Genomic DNA, 24374 nt, shown 5'->3' with positions numbered 1-24374 from the left:
ATTTTCTTCTATAAACGTCTAATATTTATGTTCAAAGACCTTAAATGCCCCCAAACCCAACTTTCGGAGCCCAACAAACGCAAGTTCAATTTTGTTTTCACAAAATATCAATCAAGCCAAATTGTTTATTTGTCTAACTACTTCATAGTTAGTTATTAATATAGTGATAAATTCTCGAGTTTAATTGGACGTTATGAATATTAGACCAAAATGTGAGAGTATTCAAAATATAATTTCTTTTTTATAATTTCACACTATTTAACTTTATAATTTTTTTTACTGGTAAGTTAAGGGGTTTGAGCTATGACAACTATGCAAAGGTTTTCGTTAATTGCATTATTATGTTGTGACGAAATTTGTTGCTTACATTTTCATATGTGGTTTAATTAATGTAATTTCTTTTGACCCGACCCATTTTGGTTTGACCCGTTCTATGTTGACCATTTTTGGCACTCACTGACTAAAATTTATGGGTCCGCCATGGTCGACCGACCCCAGCCTGACACCCTGATAGACCCGATTTTTTTTAAATTATATATATGATTTTGGAAAAAAATATGCATTTTTAATGTTTGAACCCAATTACTCAACTAATTTAACGTCCAAATTTTTTTTTCGCCTTAGGCCCAAAAAGAATTCACGATTCGCAGAAACGGCCTTGTTGGCTGGGTCGAGTCTAGGTTTTGACCAAGTAGAGTTGAAATTGGTTCCATAGGTCCAGTTCGGTTCCGCGTCCAGGTACAGTTTCTCTAAGAAATTGATACCTGACTCGTACCCGTGAATCTGATTCCGAGTTGAATCCGAAACCAGACTTAATTTGTGCCCACCTCTAAGTCAACTAACTCATAAGTGACGTTTTCTTGACACAAAGAAACGTTTACACTCTTCATAATTAAGATTTAAAAAAATGTTTACAGTTGTTAAAAACTAAAAATTTCCAAGTCATATTTTCCAAAGTTTAGAAAATCATCCACCAAATACCAAGTCTCATGTAGACAACATAATGAGGTAACAAATTATGACAAAGTCAACCATGCATGTTTCTTCTTCTCCAACAACGTATACAAGAAACTGCAAATATTTTGAATATTTTTTTTCTTTATTTTCTTAACCCCTTTTACCCATGCATTGAAATCTTTACACCACCAATATTTTTAGTTATAAAAGGCACCCATACATTAAATTCCTTACCAAAACATATAAAATAAGAGACACATAATTGAAGAAACACTAATCGAACCCGGGCAGATTACAGATAATCTGGGAGTTAAATAGATGTTTCCCACGAGGGGTTATGTCCGGCAAAGATGGTTCTTCTGGTGACCTGCAAAACAGACACCGTGAGCTCGTCACTTAGAAGGGGGAGGTACCTCCTTGTGACCACCCTCCGGCGTGAGAATCAGACTAGATTGCTCTTGAATATAAGTGTATATTAAGAGATTGCTAGAAAAGATAAGATGTGATAAGGTAATGTAATGTAATGTAATGTGATGTCCCCATACCATTTCAAGGTGTTGGAGTATTTATAGCCGAAGGTAGGTTTCCAAGCAGGTACAGCCGGCTGAATAGTATTCCTGTTCTGCCAACTGTGGGCTATGCACGTGCCATGCTGGTGGTTGGTGGGTAGGCAGCGGCTGATAGTGACCAGGCCGGCTGTGTACTATTCCTGTTCCACCAACTGCAGGCTATGCACGTCCTCCGACAGGTTGGTGAGTAGGCAGCGGCTGATAGTGACATACAGTACAAGAGCGTGCTGCTCGTCATACTGTTGTCAGTGAGCTGTCGTATCTTTGGTCAGATCTTTTGTCCATACCTCGTCAGGTACAGTACAAAAGATCCTCCAGTATCGTACGGACTGGCTCATTTGTGCGGGAGTGTTCCCGGCTTTGTGCGGGAGTGTTCCCGGCTTGCTCACTCCTTCTTCAGGTGACATTACTGAATTATTTAAGAGTTAAGTGCCTTGTGCGTGTAGCCTTGCTGCGCGGGTAGCCTTCCCTGATGGCTAGTATCCGTTGCTGCGGGAACAGGCGGAGTACGTCTACCATTGGGAGGCTTTTCCTGCGGGAACAGCTTGCGTACTGCGCGTAAGGACGTCACGTCTCTGAGCATGGTGGGTCCTGCGGATCCAGTTGGTTTCTGCGCAGACGTCTCTTCAAGGTGAGTCTTGCGAGTTTAGCCTTTGCGCAGACGTCCCTGTTGAAGGTGAGTTTTGCGGGTTCAACTGCGCAGACGTCCCTCTTTGAGGTGAGTCTTGCGGGTCCAACTGGGCTCTACTGGGACCTACCTCTTCAAGTCCCCCCAGTCCAATGTTCTTCTCATGAATTGTTAATAAGTGAGGTGAACTTTTGGACTTAAGCAAAGGGTTTTGAAAAGGGTTTAGTTTTAAGGTTTTCCATGGTGATTCTTCCCGCGGAAGTCCTAATGTCACGTGCAGAAATTCCCGACTTTTCTGCTTGATCTTTGGGTATGATGCGGGTAGGTCTGTAACCTCCTCGCAAGTCAGGAGCGTTGAGTTCCACTTGTATAGATTCTCCATGAGGTTTTGGTAGTTTTGAACATAGTGATCAATTATGTTAAAACAACCAATTCCATCTTGGAGCTTCAAACAATCTAGTTCTCGACGTTCCCGCTATGCGGGGATGTTATTTCCGTTTCCGCAAGCATGGCCCAGAAGATCCTTCTTGGTTTCAATTCCCTGCGGAGTGCTAGGTATGTGAAGGGTTTCGCCTTGACACTGTACCCGCACTCGTCTTATAGTTACTTTACTTCCAAGGTATTCCTGGCTTCAATTTCCTGCTGGTGCTAAGTATGTGAAGGGTTTTGCCTTGACACTGTACCCGCACCCGTCTTATAGTTACTTGGTCGCCGAGGTATTCTTGGCTTCAATTCCCTGCAGGTGCTAAGTATGTGAAGGGTTTTGCCTTAACACTGTACTCGCACCTGTCTTATAGTTACTTGGTTTCCAAGGTAAGGGGTATAGTCCCGCTTACTTTTGAATCTTTTTGAATCTTTTTGAAATTCGAAGAGTTGGTGAAAGGATAAGAACAGTCCAAACTGTTGAAACGTCGTCCGACGGTTTATTCTGGCAGTGTCAGGACGTGCAGGAAGTTATGGCGACGTGACAGTATATGGTCATTCCAGACGCTTTTTCAGGCGCGTGGGCGCGAGTTTTCGGGCGCGTGGCCGCGAAGTTTACGGCACGTGTCCTGTCAACAGCTGTTGCCGGCTTGCTTTTTCCACATGTCATAGTTTCATTGCACCAGTGTTTTTCTCTCTCTTCCGCATTAAATTCATCGCATTCATTGCGATGAGTATATAAAGGGAGGAGAGGTTGCATCTCAACTCACAGTTTCACCTCTCTTCTTCTTCTAAGCGATTTCCGGCGAATACTCTAACTTTTCTGTCGAGCATTCTCCTGAAATCGTTCTTCTTTACATCCAAAACATGTCTTCTCATGATCCTGAGGTTACTGTTGAGGAGTCCAATGTATACCTCGAGAATCCGTCGTCCACGTCGGACAAGGATGACAAGAGTACTGCTGGCGAATGCCAGTGTGCTCTTCCGGTCGACCTCTATCAGTACGTCGTCAGGAAGTTCATGCTCAAGCCTTTCGAGCCTGAGTTTCCTGCACCTCATCAGACGGTGTACGATGCCCCCAAGGGCAAGATAGGGGTGTACGCTGCATTCTTCGTCTATGGGAATCTCAGGTTCCCATTGACGAAGTTCGTATACCGTGTTCTGGAGAGACACGGTGTGCATCTGACTGAGGTACACCCAATGGCGATCGCCAAGATCCGCCATTTCGAGTGGGTGTGTCTCATTCTGGGTGTGGAGCCCCATGTTGACCGCCTGATGACCTTCTATTCCTGGAGGTGCATCCAGGGGTGGTATACCTTGGTCAATCGGATCAAGGGTTTGAAGATCTGCGCTACCGAGCGCAGTCTTCGATCTTGGAAGCGGGAGTTCTTATATATCTCCGCTCGCGTCGTCCCCATAGCGATGACGTTCAAGAAAGGGAGAGCTCTCCCGAACCTTCACGCCTCCAACTACCAGGAGGCGGAATGGTTCTCCAAGGTTTCCCGGATCCAGTCTCCGGTTTACCGCTTTGCGGAGTCCGGGATGGTGATGCTCGGGATGAGCCGGGTGTGGAAGGAGGCGTCACAGATTCCCATTGTCCTCGAATACGGTTTGAACTCTGTCCCTTACGGTATGCTTCATATTATCCGTTAATTTAGGGTTTTTGTTCTAACCGTTTTTTCTTTTTGTTTTCAGAGGGAAACGACTCGCAGTCTCTCCTGCAGCCGCGGGAGAGTGATGGCCCCGCTCGGATGGGTACTCGTGCTCTAGATGAGAACGAGTTGCCCATCCTTGAGCAAACGGCGGATCGGTTCGTGGAGGTCTACCCGCCGGGCCACCCGATTCTAAGCGCCACGCGGCCAGGTAAGGAGTTGTTTAACCCTCGACCTGTCAATGCTCAAACCTCTGCTGGAATTCCTCTAATCTTGTCATCTTCTGATGAGGAATCCGCAGATGGTCCATTCTTCGTGAGGAAGAAGAAGGCTGCTGGCGGGAAGGGGAAGGCGAAGGTTGCCTCCACTGCCGATCCGGTGAATCGGTCTGACTCAGAGACCGAAAGCGAGGAGGTGGCGGGGAACCCTGGTGGTGTTGAGATCACTGCTCCGGAGGTTGAGACGGCTGTCACCTCCGGGCAGCCCAGTACAGCAACGGTGACCGGCGTAAAGAGGCCGGTTCCATTGGGTTCGTCCCCGCCTGTTCGTACCTTCAAGCTCAAGAGGACTCGTACGTACAAACTTCCTTTACTTTTAACTTCATATCTTTCTGCCATTATACTTATATATCTTGTCTTCGTGTAGGCGTGGATGCTACCACATTCCAGGGTGGAGCGGGGAGGAGCACCTCTGGACCCATGATGGTAGGTTTGGTCAACCTACCTGAGGCGATGACCCAGGCGGCTGCGCCTGCTTCAGTTGGTTCAGTTGTTCACTCGGTTGAGGCAACTGCTCCAACTGTGACGACGTCTCCGCCGGTTGTCAGTGCCATATTCACTGATTCTTTCACTGAGCCGGCGGTGAGTTTTTCTGTGGTCTCTTCCGCAGCAACGACCGCGGTTGTGAGTTCACCTCCGGTGAGTTCACCTCCGTTGGTCTCTACCACGGCGGCCTCCGCCATGCCTCCTCCGGCGCCGACGACTACGGCCGGTCCTTCAGGTATGTCCGGGGTTGCGGCGTCTAGCCAATCTCTGCCTCCTTCCCATCTGCCTGACCTCTTGGATGGATATCCGTTAGGTTCGGGTGATGGGTTTGGCGGCTACAGGCCTGTCGTCGACCCTACAGGTGCGTAGGGTTATTTTGGCCTGTTATGTTTTTTTTTTATCTTTTCCTAACTGCTTTTTGTTTTTGCAGTGTCGGATTGAATGAGGTGTTTGTTCCGCGGTGGAACATCCGCCGGGGAACCACCCTTCGGACGGCTGTGGACTGTGTCGAGTGGGCGCGCCACGCCGCCCCCAGTGGTGCACTGGGAGAAGCTATGTCAAGCTACCAGGAGGGTAGACTGACAAACGAGCTTCGAATTCTCCTTGCCCGGATGCAGCCGCGCGTCGAGCTGCTTTGTCGTGAAAACGACAAGTTAAAAGCAGCTCGTATCCAAGAAGTAGCTCAAGCGCGGGCTGTCCGGGAGGAGAACAGGAGGCTCTCCGTCGTTGCTGCGGAGAAGGAGAAGGCCTTCAAGGCCCTTGAGGTTGAAGTTCAGGCCCGTCTCGAGGCCCGTTCCAAGGCTGCCCAAGCTGTTAACGAACAGCTTCGGTTAGCTAAGGAAACCGCTCGGAACGCAACTGAAAGGGCCACCAGGGCTGAAGCTGTTGCTGAGCCTCTATGCACCGAGAATGAGGAACTCAAAGCCAAATTAGAGAGGCTCCAGCAGGCTCATGACGCCTTGGCCATGGAAGACGCCAAGAAGCTTCAAGAAATCTTGGACTAGAGGGGTATGCTTGACCATACTGAGCGTAAGCTAAAGGGCGTTGAAGAGGCTGCTGCTAAAGAAGTGTTGCTTGCCAACCTTAACAAAAGTGAAGCCGAACGCGCCCGTAACCAAGCTCAAGCTGCCCTCCAGGAGGCTCTGGTTACCAAGGAATGGCTTCTACGAGAAGCGTTGTCGCAGGTAAGCTTAGCTTCATAATGTCTTCACGCTTTTCTTTATACTTAGAAAAGGTTTTGATACTTGTATTTTTGTTTTGTAGGTTGTGCATCGGGTCTTCACGGACACATCATATGACGATGCCATGAGCGCAGCCCTCAACGCTTCTCATGAGGATGGGGAAAAGGCTGGCTTCCTGCTTGGTCTAGGGTTCGTTGAGAAGGGCATCCCGCCTTCCAACTTCCCTTTATATGATGTGGATACTGAAGCTGCTTATGACCAAGCAGTGAACCAGTAAACTGCCTTCCCGCATCCAGTGGTGGAGAAGGTGAACGAAGTTGCTGCTGCTGATGATGGGTTAACCATTCTCAAAACCTTCCTTGAACCGCCACAGCCAACTGATGGTGCGGGTACAAGTGGGTTTGGAGGGAGTGGTCCTGAAGCTTGAACCTTTAGATCCCTTCCCACTGTTAGGATAGGTTTATGTTTTTGTATAGATTTACACTCTTGTAGGCGGGTAGATACCTGGCCATTCTTGTAATACTTGAATTTTTATGGAATGTAAATCTTTTGTGCGGGTAGGACCGTCACTCTTGCTTTATAAACATTAAACGACTTGCTCATGCATATTATAGTTTAATTTGGCACTTGTTTTGCCGCATAAACAATATATGATTCGCTTGTGCATACTTTAGTTTAACTTAGCAATTTCTTAAGTACTTTGGATAAGTTAACCTTTCAACGTGGCAGATAATAGGTTAAAGTTTTGCTTCCTCTTTCGTGATTGTGCGGGTAAGACCGTCACTTTCACTTAGTTGGATGGCTAAACTTTACCTCTATCTGACCTGCGTGGAGGTTTTGCGTGAAGTTTTTCCTCATCTTTTCCTTAGAAATTGTTGCCGTTTTTTGTGTTTATGCGGGTTTTGCCGCCTTCCACACGCAACGACTTCTCTTCACACTTATTTATGCGGTGAAAACCGGCATCAGTGTTTTGAATAATTAACCGTTCGACGCGCGGTTGTCAATAGGTTAGTTCGGTTTCCTCTATCATGATTTGTGCGGGTAGGACCGGCACTTTCATTTAGTGGGATGACCCAACTTTACCTATGACTGACCTGCGTGAAGGCTTTCCTTATATTTTCTTTAGAAATTTGTCGTTCTGTGTTTATGCGGGTTTTGCCGCCTTCCACATGCAACGACTTGTTTTCCCACTTATGTATGCGGTGAAGACCGGCATATCAGTGTGGAAAGTTCATTAAGTATAAATGTAAGACCATCAGCGTCAATGTGATAAGGAGAATCATTTCCATTAGAAGTGGCTCTGGGCCTTTTCTTTTACAAGTTTGGAATTGATCTACATGCAGACTGTGTAATTGAGCTCCCTTCCATGTTCTTGGGAGTGTCATCGAGCCTTTCGAGCCGATATGCACTTGGTTCGGAATCTCGTTGTTTACACAGTATGTAGTCTCCGACATTGAAGCTGTAGTTTCGTGTTTTTCCCAACTGGGGTTCTACACGCGTTGGCCTGCTTAGCATCCTTTACACCACGAGGTGTGCGAGTTCTCCATCTCTGACGAATGTCTCGATGATGTCTTTCAAGTCTATGCATTCGTCGGTGTTGTGGCCTCTTGTCCTGTGGAAGTCACAGAATTTGCTCTGATCAGCGTTGTGACGCTCTCGGATTATTGGAGCCTTTGGCCATGGGAGTCTCTCGGTGTCGAATATCTCGGTGACGCTTTTGGTGAGTGGCGTCCATCTGGAGTTCCAGTTTGACGACGGCATGTTATCCTTTCCGCCTAACCGATGGTGCGAGCCGGATGAGGTGACAAAGTTTACCCTTGACTGCCAAATGCCTAGATTCCTCTTTTTGTTTAGTCGGGCGGAAGGACATTGTTTTCTCTTGTTTTCTGGGTGTAGAGATTTGTGCTCTGGGGAAGATCTCTACCCAGTTGCTTTTCCGTTTCCGCGAAGCGTTTAGCTGCTATCATGATGGCATCCCATGTGGATGGCATGCCATCTTTACCCGTTAAGGTGCGGATGAGCTCTGGGTCTTTTGTGCCCTGGATGAAAGCAGCGCGAACAAGATCTTCGCTAATATTACCCAGACTTAGCTTCTTTGAGTTGAAGCGAGTGATGAAGTCTAGCAAAGATTCATCTTCGTCTCGAATGCAATTGAGGATTGTCCATTGCTCTTCGGTATACTTTCTTTGTTGGCTGAAGTGTTGGTTAAACTTCTGTTGGAAGTCTGCCCAATCATAGATGTGGTGGACCGGTAGACGGTCAAACCACGCTCTAGCTGCTCCAACCAACGTCATCTGGAACATATAACACCACGTGGGTTCCGTCCAGTTGCTGACGGTTGCCCCCGCTATGAATCTGTTCAAATGATCGTCTCGGTCGGATATACCATCATAGGTGCCGATATTGGACATCTGTTTGGCACTTCTTGGGGCGATTGCTTCCGCAATGCCCCTTGCAAACTTGGAGGTTCCCGCATTTGCAGCGGTTGGTCTGAAGGTTTTAGAGAAGTCACGTGGGTTTCCACCCGCGTTTTTTTGTTTGAAGGTTTCTCCAAAATTCCTTCTTGGTTGGAAGTTCGTTTCCTTACGCTTCCCTTTCGCCTTATGGCGAGGGTTTACGTCGGTGTCGGATTCCTCCGAATCATCGTCCAAGTACTCGCACTCATTGCTCATGTTGAGCTGTTGTCGAGTGCTTCCGAATTCGTCAGCCTGTTGGAGTGAACGTAAGCGTTCATCCAACTCAGCTTGGAATTCTCTTTGACGTTTTTCCGCCCACGCTTTAACTTGTTCAAGTGTTTGGCGGGGGGGCCTCGTCTGTTGTCTTTCCACCTGGGTATCAATGAATCCCAGGGGAGGATTGTTTACTACACTTGCCCCGGCTCGGGTAACCGGGGTAGTGTTCGTAAAATTTACTGCACTTGCCCCGGCTTGGGTAACCGGGGTAGTGTTCATAAAATGTGTGTATTCGCCGGTGTTCCCCCCAGTAGCTGGGGTTGTGGTTACCGGGGTTTCTTGGTTACTCCCTGGCCTGGGGACCGGAGTAACGTTAACCATCTTTACGGAGGTTTTGAAAAAACTGAGAATTAGTTCTAGCTTTTATGCACGGATGGCGCCAATGAAGAAACACTAATCGACCCCGGGCAGATTACGGATAATCTGGGGGTTAAATAGATGTTTCCCACGAGGGGTTATGTCCGGCAAAGATGGTTCTTCTGGTGACCTGCAAAACAGACACCGTGAGCTCGTCACTTAGAAGGGGGAGGTACCTCCTTGTGACCACCCTCCGGTGTGAGAATCAGACTAGATTGCTCTTGAATATAAGTGTATATTAAGAGATTGCTAGAAAAGATAAGATGTGATAAGGTAATGTAATGTAATGTGATGTCCCCATACCATTTCAAGGTGTTAGAGTATTTATAGCCGAATGTAGGTTTCCAAGCAGGTACAGCCGGCTGAATAGTATTCCTGTTCTGCCAACTGTGGGCTATGTACGTGCCATGCTGGTGGTTGGTGGGTAGGCAGCGGCTGATAGTGACCAGGCCGGCTGTGTACTATTCCTGTTCCACCAACTGCAGGCTATGCACGTCCTCCGACAGGTTGGTGAGTAGGCAGCGGCTGATAGTGACATACAGTACAAGAGCGTGCTGCTCGTCATACTGTTGTCAGTGAGCTGTCGTGTCTTTGGTCAGATTTTTTGTCCATACATCGTCAGGTACAGTACAAAAGATCCTCCAGTATCGTACGGACTGGCTCATTTGTGCGGGAGTGTTCCCGGCTTTGTGCGGGAGTGTTCCCGGCTTGCTCACTCCTTCTTCAGGTGACATTACTGAATTATTTAAGAGTTAAGTGCCTTGTGCGTGTAGCCTTGCTGCGCGGGTAGCCTTCCCTGATGGCTAGTATCCGTTGCTGCGGGAACAGGCGGAGTACGTCGTCCATTGGGAGGCTTTTCCTACGGGAACAGCTTGCGTACTGCGCGTAAGGACGTCACGTCTCTGAGCATGGTGGGTCCTGCGGATCCAGTTGGTTTCTGCGCAGACGTCTCTTCAAGGTGAGTCTTGCGAGTTTAGCCTTTGCGCAGACGTCCCTGTTGAATGTGAGTTTTGCGGGTTCAACTGCGCAGACGTCCCTCTTTGAGGTAAGTCTTGCGGGTCCAACTGGGCTCTACAAGAAATTGCAAATATTTTGAATATTTTTTTTCTTTATTTTCTTAACCCCTTTTACCCATGCATTGAAATCTTTACACCACCAATATTTTTAGTTATAAAAGGCACCCATACCTTAAATTCCTTACCAAAACATATAAAATAAGAGACATAATAAATGGAGGAAGTTGTTTCTTTGATCTTACATGGATGTAGGCTAGTTAAAGGCCTTGAAGAAATCCTACCCAATATAGCAAACCAACCCCATTTGGTTATTAGCTCATGTGATGAGATTAGTAGGGCTTTTGGTGACGTGAGTGTGCGTTTGAGCTTGCTCGTGCAGGACTATGGCCAACGCCATCATGAGGCGCCACATGCAATGGATATGGTGCCACATGAGCTAGCTTTCCATCAACATGATCATGGGATGGAGCCATTGTTGGCCAAGAACTGGGTGGTGGACAAAGCGTGGAGACGGATCATGTGGCTCGTTGTTCTACATTGAAACAAACACGAAAAAGGTGACAAAAGATTAACAATTCGAGAAATGATAGAATATATTAGGTTGCATTCATTTGTAAATAAAACATGTTTTTATTTCCTTAGTGAAATGATCAGTTAATATATAAGATGGAAATACTACTGTATTGAAATAGTCGTCTATGAGGTAATGTAGATAGATCGAGATATTTGACTAGATTAAAAATCACAATACTAAAGATAAGTAAACTGATGATTAGAGCTTTTGTTTAGTATAGATTAAACCTCCAGATTGCATGAAAAACAAATCAAATGAAATCCAAAGTTAAGAACCAATGGTTGACTAGTCTACTTTGTTGGTTATATGCTTTTCTTAATGCAGAAAACATGAAGCGGTTAGACGAACATTTAGAGTGCGTACTGATGCTCCTAGAATGAGGAACACTGATGTTCCACCAGACGATGGCTACATTTGGAGAAAATACGGTCAAAAAGAAATTCTAGGGTCAAAATTTCCAAGGTATGCATGACATGATTTTCAAAGCCCTTATACCATCCGCAACAGATTGAACAAATGCCTTCCCTTCGACAATGCACGTTTAACCGACCTTCTCTCTTCTCTTATTCACGGGCGTCACTCCCTCTCACACCCTTAGCCTGAGTCCAAAAAAGTTATCACCGTCACTCTCTTTCTTCCACGTCCATAAGAGTTTTGTTAAAAAGATTGGCTTACTAAGTTTTTGAAAACAAAAACACCAAAACATTAAACTCTTTCATCGTATAATCAAATTTTGATACTAGGTTGGCACCAACCATAAGAGTTTTGTTATTTAAGAAAATATTAATTTATCAATTAGTTATACACTTTGACATCAACATTTTTCAGTACCGGACTGATTGACTGAATCATATTTCAAATATTACTTTTTTTTCCTTCTTCTAATTTTAATTTTAGTTATACACTTTGACATCACCATTTTTCACTACTTTAAACTCCATGTTATTTTCATCCAAAGCTTTATTAATATTGAAATCCCATATACAAAAATAAAGTTGTGTTTTACTCTTTTTTTAAACCACTATGCATTTCTACATTTCATTTTCAAATTATTTAGACCATGAGTAGTTATAACTCTCCACCCTCAGGCGTTATGCGTCACGTGGCACCCAGTCAAAGTTATGGTTTTTTACCAAAACAGGGTGTAGTCATAACTCTCCACCCCCAGACGTTATGCGCCACGTGGCACCCAGTCATTTAAATAATAAATCATTTAAATAAATAAACTTAAAATTAAAAATTACATTAAACTTCCAAATAAAAACTAAAATAAAATAAAAAAAATACATCAAATACAAAAAAATACTAATAAAACTACATGTTATATTTTTCTAAAATTTTCGCTTGTCGAGCGGCTTTTAGAGGTTGGACTCTCGGGTCGGCTTCGGTTAGCCCACTTGATAAAATCTCGATGTCTTTGTCCATTTGATTTCTTCTAAGAAGTTCGACGGCGTCCAAATTTACTTTAAGTCGTTCGGTTCCAAGTTCGTGTAAATCTCGGAGTCGAGAGTTCATTTCTTTGAATTGACTATCCATTTCGGGATTCGACGACGAAGCGACCCCTTTCCCTTGCCCCTGGTTCTTCTACCCCCTGCCAAGGCATCTCGGTAGTATTCACGGCATCATTATCGCTTAAGTTGAAGTTTCGAGCGTCGGAACGGGGCGTGTATGGATCAACCGAAGACGATGTTTTAGACTTTTTTTTACGCGGACCACCTTCGGCTTCGGCATCCAAAACCTGGCCCCATTTTGGGTGAAACCTCAACTGTTCTTTCCAGATGCCAAAGTAATTGAAGGCCCCCGAGACCTTATGTTGATACTCTACCAACGCGTTTTCCAAGACTTCCGCGTCCGAGACACCGCTACTCCTATTTCGATTCATCCGAGAGTAAACCGTATGGAAACCCATGCATTTGGTGTTTATGTCGCCCCATTTCGACAATAATGAATCTTTTTCTCGACGTGAGTCCCCGCCAAGGTCGTGGAACAACTCTTTAATTTTGTGTCAAAATACCACCGTTTTTTGATAGTTCGCTAAAAAAATAAAAATATTACACGTTCAATATTGTTTTAAGAAATTTAAAAATATATATGTACTTTAAAAACATACCACATTTGGCATCTTCCGATATCGCGCACCAAGCACGAGCACATAGTATGCACTCGTCGATACTCCACGGTATCACCGTCTTTTTAACCCGAGGTTCGCCGGCGGGCTTCTTTGCGTGTTTTCTCGGACATCCGCGTTGGCTCGAACCGCCTACGGTCCTCCGGGATGGGTTGTGTCTCCGGCACGAACTCGACGTCGGGTTGGGTCTCCGGGACGGGTTGGAAACCCGAAACTGCAAAAATGTTTGCCGTTGGGTTTTGGAAACCGGGCATCGCATTTGGCATAGATTTTTGTAACAATGCAATGTACGAAGCCATTTGCGGGTCCATCATAGGTTGGCATCGGGGCGGTAGATGGGTTCGGTTGTGGATTTTGGTTGCCTTGACTGGCAAATTGACCGAAACCGAAAACATTTTGGTTGTTATTCGGAAACATTTTGGTAGAAATATTTGAGTAAAAAATATATAGAAGTGGAAGGAATAGAGGAATGTTAAAAAAAATATGAGTTTGGTTTGTTTTTATAGTATAAATTTAATTAATACAATTTTTTAAAAAAAAAATCCCAACGGCATGATGCAACGGCTCTTTTTTTTTTTTGTGCCCACTTCCGCGTTATACTCAAAACGTTCAAAAAAAACACACACAAAACACCGGGTGGGGGGGGGGGGGGGCGGTGTTCCCCGGCCTTTTGGGCCAAAACGCGCCCCCATAACATTCGAGTACGGATGGTCTTATCACGTTATCTGATTTTTGTAACCAGTTCAACCTATGAACTAGTAAGTTAGTTGGTTCAATGACCAATAAAGTTATAAAGGCATTGCTCGACAGATAAACTCATGAAAGAATTTAAGGTGACACTCGGTCAAAAAATTTTAATTCCACAATTGTCCACCGTGTTTAGAAAGTGAAGAAACACTAACCGGACCCCGGGCAGATTACGGGTAACCTGGGGGTTAGATAGATGTTTCCCACGAGGGGTTAGACCCGGTAAAGATGGTTCTTCTGATAACCTGCAAAACAGACACCGTGAGCTTGTCACTGAGAAGGGGGGGGGGGGTTCCTCCTTGTGACCACCCTCCGGCGTGAGAATCAGACTAGATTGCTCTTTAAATATAAATGTATATTATGAGATTGCTAGAGCAGATATCAGGTATAATATGATGATAATATGATAAGATATGATAAGATATGATAAGATGAGATGATCATACCATTTGGGGTATTTATAGCCGAAGGTAGGTTTCCAAGGAGGTGTGGCCGGCTACAATAGTATTCCTGTTCCACCAACAGTGGCCTACGCACGTGCCCTGCTGGTAGTTGGTGGGTAGGCAGCGGCTGATAGTGACCAGGCCTACTGTGTACTATTCCTTTTCCACCAACTGCCGGCTATGCACGTGGTATGACAGGAGTTGGTGAGTAGGCAGCGGCTAATAGTGACATACAGTACAGGAGCATGCTGCTCGCCATACTGTTGTCAATAAGCTGTCGTATCTTTAGTCAGATCTTTTGCCCATACCTCGTCAGGTACAGTACAGAAGATCTTCCCATATCGTACGGACTGGCTTATGGGCGGGAGTATTCCCCCTCACGCCTTTGTGCGGGATTGTCCCCGGCTTTGCTCATTCCTTCAGGTGACACTGAGTGATTGAGAGCTAAGTGCCTTGTGCGTGTAGCCATCCCTGATGGCTTGTATCCGCAGCTGCGGGAACAGGCAGAGTCCTTCACCATTGGGAGGCATTTCATGCGGGAACAGCTTGCGTACTGCGCGTAAGGACGTCACGTCTCTGAGCATGGTTGGTCCTGCGGATCCAGTTGGTTTCTGCGCAGACGTCCCTCTTCAAGGTGAGTCTTGCGGGTCCAACTGGGCTCTGCTGGGACCTACCTCTTCAAGTCCCCCCAGTCCAATGTTCTTCTCAAGAGTGTTTAATAAAGTGAGGTGAACTTTTGGACTTAAGCAAAGGGTTTTGAAAAGGGTTTTTTAAGGTTTTCCATGGGGATTCTTCCCGCGGAAGTCCTTGTCACTTGCAGAAATTCCCGACTTTCCTGCTTGATCTTTGGGTATGATGCGGGTAGGTCTGTAACCTCCTCGCAAGTCAGGAGCGTTGAGTCCCACTTGTGTGGATTCTCCATGAGGTTTTGGTAGTTTTGAACATAGTGATCAATTATGTTAAAACCACCAATTCCATCCTGGAACTTCAAACAACGTAGTTCTCGACGTTCCCGCTATGTGGGGATGTTATTTCTGTTTCCGCAAGCATTGCCCAGAAGATCCTTCTTGGTTTCAATTCCCTGCGGAGCGCTAGGTATGTGAAGGGTTTTGCCTTAACACTGTACCCGCGCTCGTCTTACGGTTACTTTACTTCCAAGGTATTCCTGGCGTCCATTCCCTGCGGGTGCTAGGTATGTGAAGGGTTTTGCCTTAACACTGTACCCGCACCCGTCTTATAGTTACTTGCTTGCCGAGGTATTCTTGGCTTCAATTCCCTGCGGGTGCTAGGTATGTGAAGGGTTTTGCCTTAACACTGTACCCGCATCCGTCTTACGGTTACTTGGTTGCCAAGTTATTCTTGGCTTCAATTCCCTGCGGGTGCTAGGTATGTGAAGGGTTTTGCCTTAACACTGTACCCGCATCCGTCTTACGGTTACTTGGTTGCCAAGTTACTCTTGGCTTCAATTCCCTGTGGGTGCTAGGTATGTGAAGGGTTTTGCCTTAACACTGTACCCGCATCCGTCTTACGGTTACTTGGTTGCCAAGTTAAGGGGTATTTTCCCGCTTACTTTTGAATCTTTGTATTTTGAAATTCGAAGAGTTGGTGAAAGGATAAGAACAGTCCAAACCTCTGAAACGTCGTGCGACGGTTTCTTCTGACTGTGTCAGGACGTGCAGGAAGTTATGGTGACGTGACAGTACATGGTCATTCCAGACGCTTTTTCAGGCGCATGGGCGTGATTTTTCGGGCGCGTGGCCGCGAAATTAATGGTACGCGTCATGTCAACAGCTGTTGCCAGCTTGCTTTTTGCCACGTGTCATAGTTTCGTTGCACCTTCGATTTCTCTCTCTTCCGCATTAAATGCATCGCATTAATTGCGATTAGTATATAAAGGGGGAGAGGGTTCTTTATAATCCATACTTTCACTTCTCTTCATCTTCAAAACGATTTCCGGCGAATACTCATCTTTTCAGTCGAGCATTCCCTTGAAATCGTTTTCTTCTTTCATATCTGCAATATGTCGTCTCGTGATCTCGAATCTACAGCCGATGACAAGAGTACTGCTGGCGAGTGCCAGTGTGCTCTGCCTGTCGATCTGTATCAGTACATCGTCAGGAAGTTCATACTCGAGTCTCTCGAGCCTGAGTTTCCTGAACCCCACCAGACGGTGTATGATGCCCCCAGAGGCAAGATCGGGGTTTATGCTGCATTCTTTGTCTATGGGAATCTTAGGTTCCCATTGACAAAGTTTGTTTACCGTGTCCTTGAGAGGCACGGTGTGCACCTGACCGAGGTGCATCCGATGGCGATTGCCAAGGTTCGCCACTTCGAGTGGGTGTGCCGGATTCTAGGCATTGAGCCCTATGTTGACCGCCTGATGACCTTCTACTCTTGGAGGTGCATCCAGGGGTGGTATACGTTGATAACCCGGATTAAGGGTTTGAAGATTTGTGCAACCGAGCGCAGTCTTCGCTCGTGGAAGCGGGAGTTCTTCTACATTTCGGCTCGCGCCATCCCCCTTGCCATGAAATTCAAGAATGGGCAAGCACTTCCCAGCCTTCACGCCTCCAACTATCAGGAGGCGGAATGGTTTTCGAAGATATCCCGAGTCCAATCTCCGGTTTACCGGTTTGCGGAGTCCAGGATGGTGATGTTGGGGATGAGCCGGGTGTGGAAGGATGCGGATGCGCAAAAGATCACAATCGTCCTTGAATACGGTACGAACTCTGTTCCTTACGGTATGCTCTGTTTCCCTTTGTTAATTTAGAATTTCTTCTAATCTTCTTTCCTGTTTATTTCAGAGGGGAACGACTTGCAGTCGCTCATGTACCCGCGGGAGGCTGACGGTCCCGCTCGGATGGGTACTCGCGCTCTAGACGAGAACGAGTTGCCCATCCTAGAACAAACGGCGGATCGGTTCGTGGAGGTCTACCCGTTAGGCCACGAGATCCTTAGCGCCAGGCGGCCAGGTAAGGCGCTATTCGACCCTCGACCCCTCAATGTTGAAACCTCTGCTGGAATTCCTCTAATCGTATGTTCTGATGAGGAATCCGCAGATGGTCCTCCGTTGGTGCGGAAGAAGAAGGCTGCCGGCGGGAAGGGGAAGGAGAAGGTGGCCTCCACTGCCGATCCGGTGCCTCGGTCTGACTCGGAGACCGAGAGCGAAGAGGTGGCGTGGAATCCCGGTGGTGATAAGACCACCATTCCGGAGGCTGTGACAACTGTCACCGAAGAGCCCAGGATGACAATGGTGAGCGGCGTGAAGAGGCCGGCTCCATCGGGTTCATCCCCGCCTGTCCGTACATTTAGGCTCAAGAAAACCCGTAAGTACAAACTTCCTTTATCTTTAACTTCATAGTTTTTGCATCATTAATGCTTATCTTCTTTGTGCAGGCGTGGATGTTGACGCATTCCAGGGTGGAGCGCAGAGTATCCCTCCGCCCATGACGGTAGGCTTGGTCAGCCTACCTGAGGCGACGACCCAGGCGCCTGCGCCTGCTTCCGCTGGTTCAGTTGCTCACTCCTTTGAGCCGACTGTTCCAGCTGTGATGACGTCACCGCCGGCTGTGAGTGCTATTTTTACCACATCTTTCACTGAGCCGGCGGTTACTTTTGCTGCGGATTCCGCGGCGGCGACCGCGGCGGCTGTTACCATGCCTCCGTCATTGGCAACGACGGCCGAACCTTCAGGTATGCATGGGGTTTATTGCCAACCTCTGCCTCCTTCCCATCTGCCTGACCTCTTGGATGGATTTCCCTTGGGTTCAGGTGATGGGTTTGGCGGCTATCGGCCTGTTATTGACCCTACAGGTGCGTAGGGTTCTTTTGGCCCATTTTATATATATTTTTTTATCATCTTTTCCTAACTGCTTTACGTTTTTTGCAGTGTCGGATTCCAATGAAGTGTATGTTCCACGATGGAACATTCGCCGAGGAACAACCCTTCGCACCCCTGTGGAGTGCGTGGAATGGGCTCGTCACGCTGCTCCCAGTGGTGCGTTGGGGGAAGCCATGGCTAGCTACCAGGAGGGTAGGCTAACCAATGAGCTTCGGGTTCTCCTGGCCCGGATGCAGCCGCGCGTCGAGCTGCTTTGTCGTGAAAACGACAAGTTAAAAGCAGCTCGCATTAAAGAAGTGGCTCAGGCGCGGGCTGTCCGGGAGGAGAACCAAAGGCTTTCCGCAGTGGCTGCGGAAAAGGAGAAGGCCTTCAAGGCCCTCGAGGTTGAAGTTCAGGCTCGGCTCGAGGCCCGTTCCAAGGCTGCCCAAGCTGTTAATGAACAGCTTCGGCTGGCTAAGGAAACTGCAAGGAACGCAACCGAGAGGGCCACCAAGGCTGAAGCTGTTGCTGAGCCTCTACGCGTGGAGAATGAAGAGCTTAAAGCCAAATTAGAGGCTCTCCAGCAGGCTCATGATGCCTTGGCGATGGAAGACGCCAAAAAGCTCCAGGAGATCTTGGACAAGAGGGGGGTGCTTGACCATACTGAGCGGAAGCTAAAGGGCGTCGAAGAGGCTGCGGCTAAAGAAGTGTTGCTTGCCAACCTCAACAGGAGTGAAGCCGAACGCGCCCGTAACGAAGCTCAAGCTGCCCTCCAAGAAGCTCTGGTTGCCAAGGAATGGCTTCTTCGAGAAGCGTTGTCTCAGGTATGCTTTTCATTTCTTTACGCTTTTCTTTTGTAAATAGAAAAGGTTCTGATACTTGTATATTTTCTTGTAGGTTGTGCATCGAGTCTTTGCTGATACGTCTTATGATGATGCTATGAGCGCAGCCCTCAACGCTTCTCACGAGGATGGGGAAAAGGCCGGCTTCCTGCTTGGTCTAGGGTTCGTTGAGAAAGGCATCCCGCCTTCCAACTTCCTTTTGTACAATATTGATACTGAAGCTGTTTACGACCAAGCAGTGAATCAGTACGCCGCCTTCCCGCATCCGGTGGTGGAGAAGGTGAACCAAGTTGCTGCTGCTGATGATGGGCTAGCTATCCTTAAAGCTTTCCTTGAACTGCCACGCTCTACTGATGGTGCTGGTCCAAGTGGAAGTGGCCCTGAAGCCTGATCCTGAAGATCCCTTCCCACTGCTAGGATAGATTTATCTTGTATAGATTTATTTTCTTGTAGGCGGGTAGTTACCCGGCCATTCTTGTAATGAATCATTGTGAAATATAAATCTTTGTGCGGGTAAGACCGCTACTTTCTCTGGATTCCTTGCTTTATAAACGTTATGACTTGCATACTTTAGTTTAAATTAGCAATTTTCCAAATGTAGAATAAGTTAACATTTGAACGTGGTAGATAATAGGTTGAAGTTTTGCTTCCTCTTTAGTGATTGTGCGGGTAGGACCGTCACTTGCACTTAGTAGGATGGCTAAACTTTACCTACGTCTGACCTGCGTGGAGGTTTTCCTCATCTTTTTTGAAATTTCTAAGTATTTAAGATAAGTTAACCTTTGAACGTGGTAGATAATAGGTTGAAGTTTTGCTTCCTCTTTCGTGATTGTGCGGGTAGGACCGTCACTTGCACTTAGTAGGATGGCTAAACTTTACCTATATCTGACCTGCGTGTAGGTTTTCCTCATCCTTTTGTTAGAAATTCTCTTGAATAAGTTAACCGTTCGACACGCGGTTGTCAGTAGGTTTGGTTTCCTCTCATGATTTGTGTGGTTAGGACCGGCACTTTCATTTAGTTGACCAAAGTTTACCTATGACTGACCTGCGTGAAGGTTTGCCGTTTTTTGGGTTTATGCGAGTTTTGCCACCTTCCCCATGCAACGACTTTCCACGTATTTATGCGGTGAAAACCGGCATATCCGTGTTGAATAAATTAACCGTTCGACGCGCGGTTGTTAATAGGTTAGTGTTCAGTTTCCTCTATCATGATTCATGCGGATAGACCGGCACTTTCATTTAATAGGATGACTGAACTTTTCCCCTTCAACTGACCTGCGTGAAGGTTTGCCGTTTTTTGGGTTTATGCGGGTTTTGCCGCATTCCCCACGCAACGACTTTCCACGTAATTATGCGGTGAAGACCGGCATATCCGTGTTGAATAAATTAACCGTTCGACGCGCGGTTGTTAATAGGTTAGTGTTCAGTTTCCTCTATCATGATTCATGCGGATAGACCGGCACTTTCATTTAGTAGGATGACTGAACTTTTCCCCTTCAACTGACCTGCGTGAAGGTTTGCCGTTTTTTGGGTTTATGCGGGTTTTGCCGCCTTCCCCACGCAACGACTTTCCACGTAATTATGCGGTGAAGACCGGCATATCCGTGTTGAATAAATTAACCGTTCGACGCGCGGTTGTTAATAGGTTAGTGTTCAGTTTCCTCTATCATGATTCATGCGGATAGACCGGCACTTTCATTTAGTAGGATGACTGAACTTTTCCCCTTCAACTGACCTGCGTGAAGGTTTGCCGTTTTTTGGGTTTATGCGGGTTTTGCCGCCTTCCCCACGCAACGACTTTCACACTTATGTATGCGGTGAAAACCGGCATCAGTGTTGATAGTTAAAGTATAAATGTAAAATCATCAGCGTCGATGTTCTAAGGAGAATCATTTCCATTAGAAGTGGCTCTTGGCCTTTTCTTTACAAATTTGGAATTGATCTACATGCAAACTGTGTAATTGAGCTCCCTTCCATGTTGTTGGGATGGGAGTGCCATCGAGCCGATACGCACCTGGTTCGGGATCTCGTTCTTTACGCAGCATGTAGTCTCCACATTGAAGCTGGAATTTTTATTCGTGTTTTCCCCAGCTGGGGTTCTACACGCATCAACCTGCTCAGCGTTCATTGCGTCACGAGGTGCGCGAGCGTCCCATCTCTGACAAATGCTTCGACCATGTCCTTTACGTCTGTGCATTCTTCAGTGTTGTGGCCTTTTGTCCTGTGAAAGTCACAGTATTTGCTCCGATCGGCATTGGGACGATGTCGGATTATTGGAGGCTTTGGCCATGGGAGCTCCTCAGTAGCGAATATCTCGGTGACGCTTTTGGTGAGCGGCGTCCATCTGGAGTTCTGGTTCGACTGTACGTTACCCCTTCCGCCTAACCGATGTTGCAAGCCGGATGAGGTGTCAAAGTTTACCCTTGACTGCCAAATGCCTAGCTTCCGCTTTTTGTTTAATCGGGCGGTGAGGACGTTGTCTTCTCTTGTTTTCTGGGTGTAGAGGTTTGTGCTCTGTGGGAGATCTCTACCCAGTTGCTTCTCCGTTTCCGCAAAGCGTTTAGCTGCTGTCATGATGGCATCCCATGTGGATGGCATGCCATCTTTACCCGTTAAGGTGCGGATGAGCTCTGGGTCGTTTGCGCCCTGAATAAAAGCAGCGCGAACAAGATCTTCGCTAATGTTACCCAGACTTAGCTTCTTTGAGTTGAAGCGAGTGATGAAGTCTGGCAAAGATTCATCTTTTTCTCGAATGCACTTGAGGATTGTCCATTGCTCCTCGGTATACTTTCGTTGTTGGCTGAAGTGTTGGCTAAACTTCTGTTGGAAGTATGCCCAGTCGTAGATGTGGTTGACCGGTAGACGATCGAACCACGCTCTAGCTGGCCCAACAAGCGTCATTTGGAACATGTAACACCACGTAGGTTCCGTCCAATTGCTGACGGTTGCCCCCGCTATGAATCTGTTCAAATGATCATCCGGGTCAGATATACCATCATATGTGCCGATGTTGGACATCTGTTTGGCACTTTTTGGGGCGATTGCTTCTGCAATGTCCCTTGCAAATTTGGATGTTCCCGCGTTTGCCACAGTTGGTCTGAATGTTTTGGAGAAGTCACGTGGACTTCCACCTGTGTTTTTTGGTTTGAAGGCTTCTCCAAAACGCCTTCTCGGTTGGGAGTCCGTTTCCTTACGCTTCCCTTTTGCCCTATGGCGAGGGTTCGCGTCGGTGTCGGATTCCTCCGAGTCATCTTCCAAGTATTCTTCGAATTCGTCAGCCTGTTGGACGGAACGCAAGCGTTCGTCCAACTCAGCTTGGAATTCCCTCTGACGTGCCTCCGCCCATGCCTTAACTTCATCGAGTGTTTGGCGGGGGAGTCTTGTTCGTTTCTCTAACTGGGTATCGGTGAATCCTAGTGAGCGATTATTTACTGCACTTGCCCCAGCTTGGGTAACTGGGGTAGTGTTCGTAAAATTTACTTCACTTGCCCCGGCTTGGGTAACCGGGGTAGTGTTTGTAAAGACTGTGTAGCCGGTATTCCCCCCAGTAGCTGGGGTTGTGGTTACCGGAGTTTCTTTAACCATCTTTCCAGAAGTTTGAAAAAACTGAAAAGAAATGAAGTTTAGCTTTATGCACGGATGGCGCCAATGAAGAAACACTAACCGGACCCCGGGCAGATTACGGGTAACCTGGGGGTTAGATAGATGTTTCCCACGAGGGGTTAGACCCGGTAAAGATGGTTCTTCTGATAACCTGCAAAACAGACACCGTGAGCTTGTCACTGAGAAGGGGGGGTTCCTCCTTGTGACCACCCTCTGGCGTGAGAATCAGACTAGATTGCTCTTTAAATATAAATGTATATTAAGAGATTGCTAGAGCAGATATCAGGTATAATATGATGATAATATGATAAGATATGATAAGATATGATAAGATGAGATGATCATACCATTTGGGGTATTTATAGCCGAAGGTAGGTTTCCAAGGAGGTGTGGCCAGCTACAATAGTATTCCTGTTCTACCAACAGTGGCCTACGCACGTGCCCTGCTGGTAGTTGGTGGGTAGGCAGCGGCTGATAGTGACCAGGCCTGCTGTGTACTATTCATTTTCCACCAACTGCCGGCTATGCACGTGGTATGACAGGAGTTGGTGAGTAGGCAGCGGCTAATAGTGACATACAGTACAGGAGCATGCTGCTCGCCATACTGTTGTCAATAAGCTGTCGTATCTTTAGTCAGATCTTTTGCCCATACCTCGTCAGGTACAGTACAGAAGATCTTCCCGTATCGTACGGACTGGCTTATGGGCGGGAGTATTCCCCCTCCCGCCTTTGTGCGGGATTGTCCCCGGCTTTGCTCATTCCTTCAGGTGACACTGAGTGATTGAGAGCTAAGTGCCTTGTGCGTGTAGCCTTGCTGCGCGGGTGGCCTTCCCTGATGGCTTGTATCCGCAGCTGCGGGAACAGGCAGAGTCCTTCACCATTGGGAGGCATTTCCTGCGGGAACAGCTTGCGTACTGCGCGTAAGGACGTCACGTCTCTGAGCATGGTTGGTCCTGCGGATCCAGTTGGTTTCTGCGCAGACGTCCCTCTTCAAGGTGAGTCTTGCGGGTCCAACTGGGCTCTGCTGGGACCTACCTCTTCAGAAAGTGACACATTTTTATGTGTTTTATCACTTAATTGTTACACTCGTATTGAACGTTTCTTGGCATAAGTCTTGAAAGTCCACAGTTCCTATAATAATGCAACGCGTTAAAAATGACCTTTCATTAATTATTATTGGTTGACTTCAATGGTTACTGTTGTTTTCTGAATATTCAAACATTCAAATATTCATTGCATTTTTTATGTAACAATCTATTCAAGTATTCAACTCAACATTAATTTTGGTACTTTTTGTTTAGAGGATATTACAGATGTACCCATCAGAAATTAAACAACTGTCCGGCGAAGAAACAAGTTCAAAGACTCGACAACGATCCCTACACTATCGAAGTAGCATATCGTGGTGATCATACGTGTACCATGTCCTCCACCGCACCCTCCATCGCCCCCCTCCGCCATCAGAGGCTATGACCTCATGTTTCCCACTAGCTTCACAATGTCTTCCTCAATTGTTATTCAAAGATGTCAAAGAGTCATCCGGAGATCTTTATGATATCACACATCATTGCATGCGACCCTATAGAAACTAACCCGACAATGTTAATGGGTCGGGTTCGTCATCACTTGCCAACTATATTGACTGTCCAAGAGTGACAGATTTAGTTGATGCGCTATCTAGTCATGACAATTAGCCACAATAATAGTAAAAATTTTATTTTTTGTTCTAGTGAAGAAATAAATGACGGTGAATAAAGGAACAATCAAATGATCAGTCAAGTTTTTTTTTTTTATCTTTAGAATTGCCTCAGGTCTTCTGTAAACCCTTTTGCCATAACTTATACAAATAAACTTCGTTCTACATTTTACCTTTTTATTGCTAACTTATAATAATAATAATAATAATAATAATAATAATAATAATAATAATTCTTTTTT

At 46.5% G+C, this 24374-nt stretch overlaps 1 pseudogene; it reads left to right on the top strand.

Moving 5' to 3' along the window:
* Positions 1 to 10461: 10461 nt before the first annotated feature.
* LOC143549675 (WRKY transcription factor 55-like) lies at positions 10462 to 24130 on the top strand (annotated as a pseudogene).
* Positions 24131 to 24374: the final 244 nt, after the last annotated feature.

Source organism: Bidens hawaiensis, unplaced genomic scaffold (genome assembly GCF_021521415.1).
Source record: "Bidens hawaiensis isolate Kalapana, Puna unplaced genomic scaffold, B.hawaiensis_p1.1 tig00015748_1, whole genome shotgun sequence".
NCBI lineage: Eukaryota > Viridiplantae > Streptophyta > Magnoliopsida > Asterales > Asteraceae > Bidens > Bidens hawaiensis.
The sequence above is the reverse complement of the archived record's forward strand: the minus strand, read 5'-3'. Positions and strand labels throughout refer to the sequence as shown.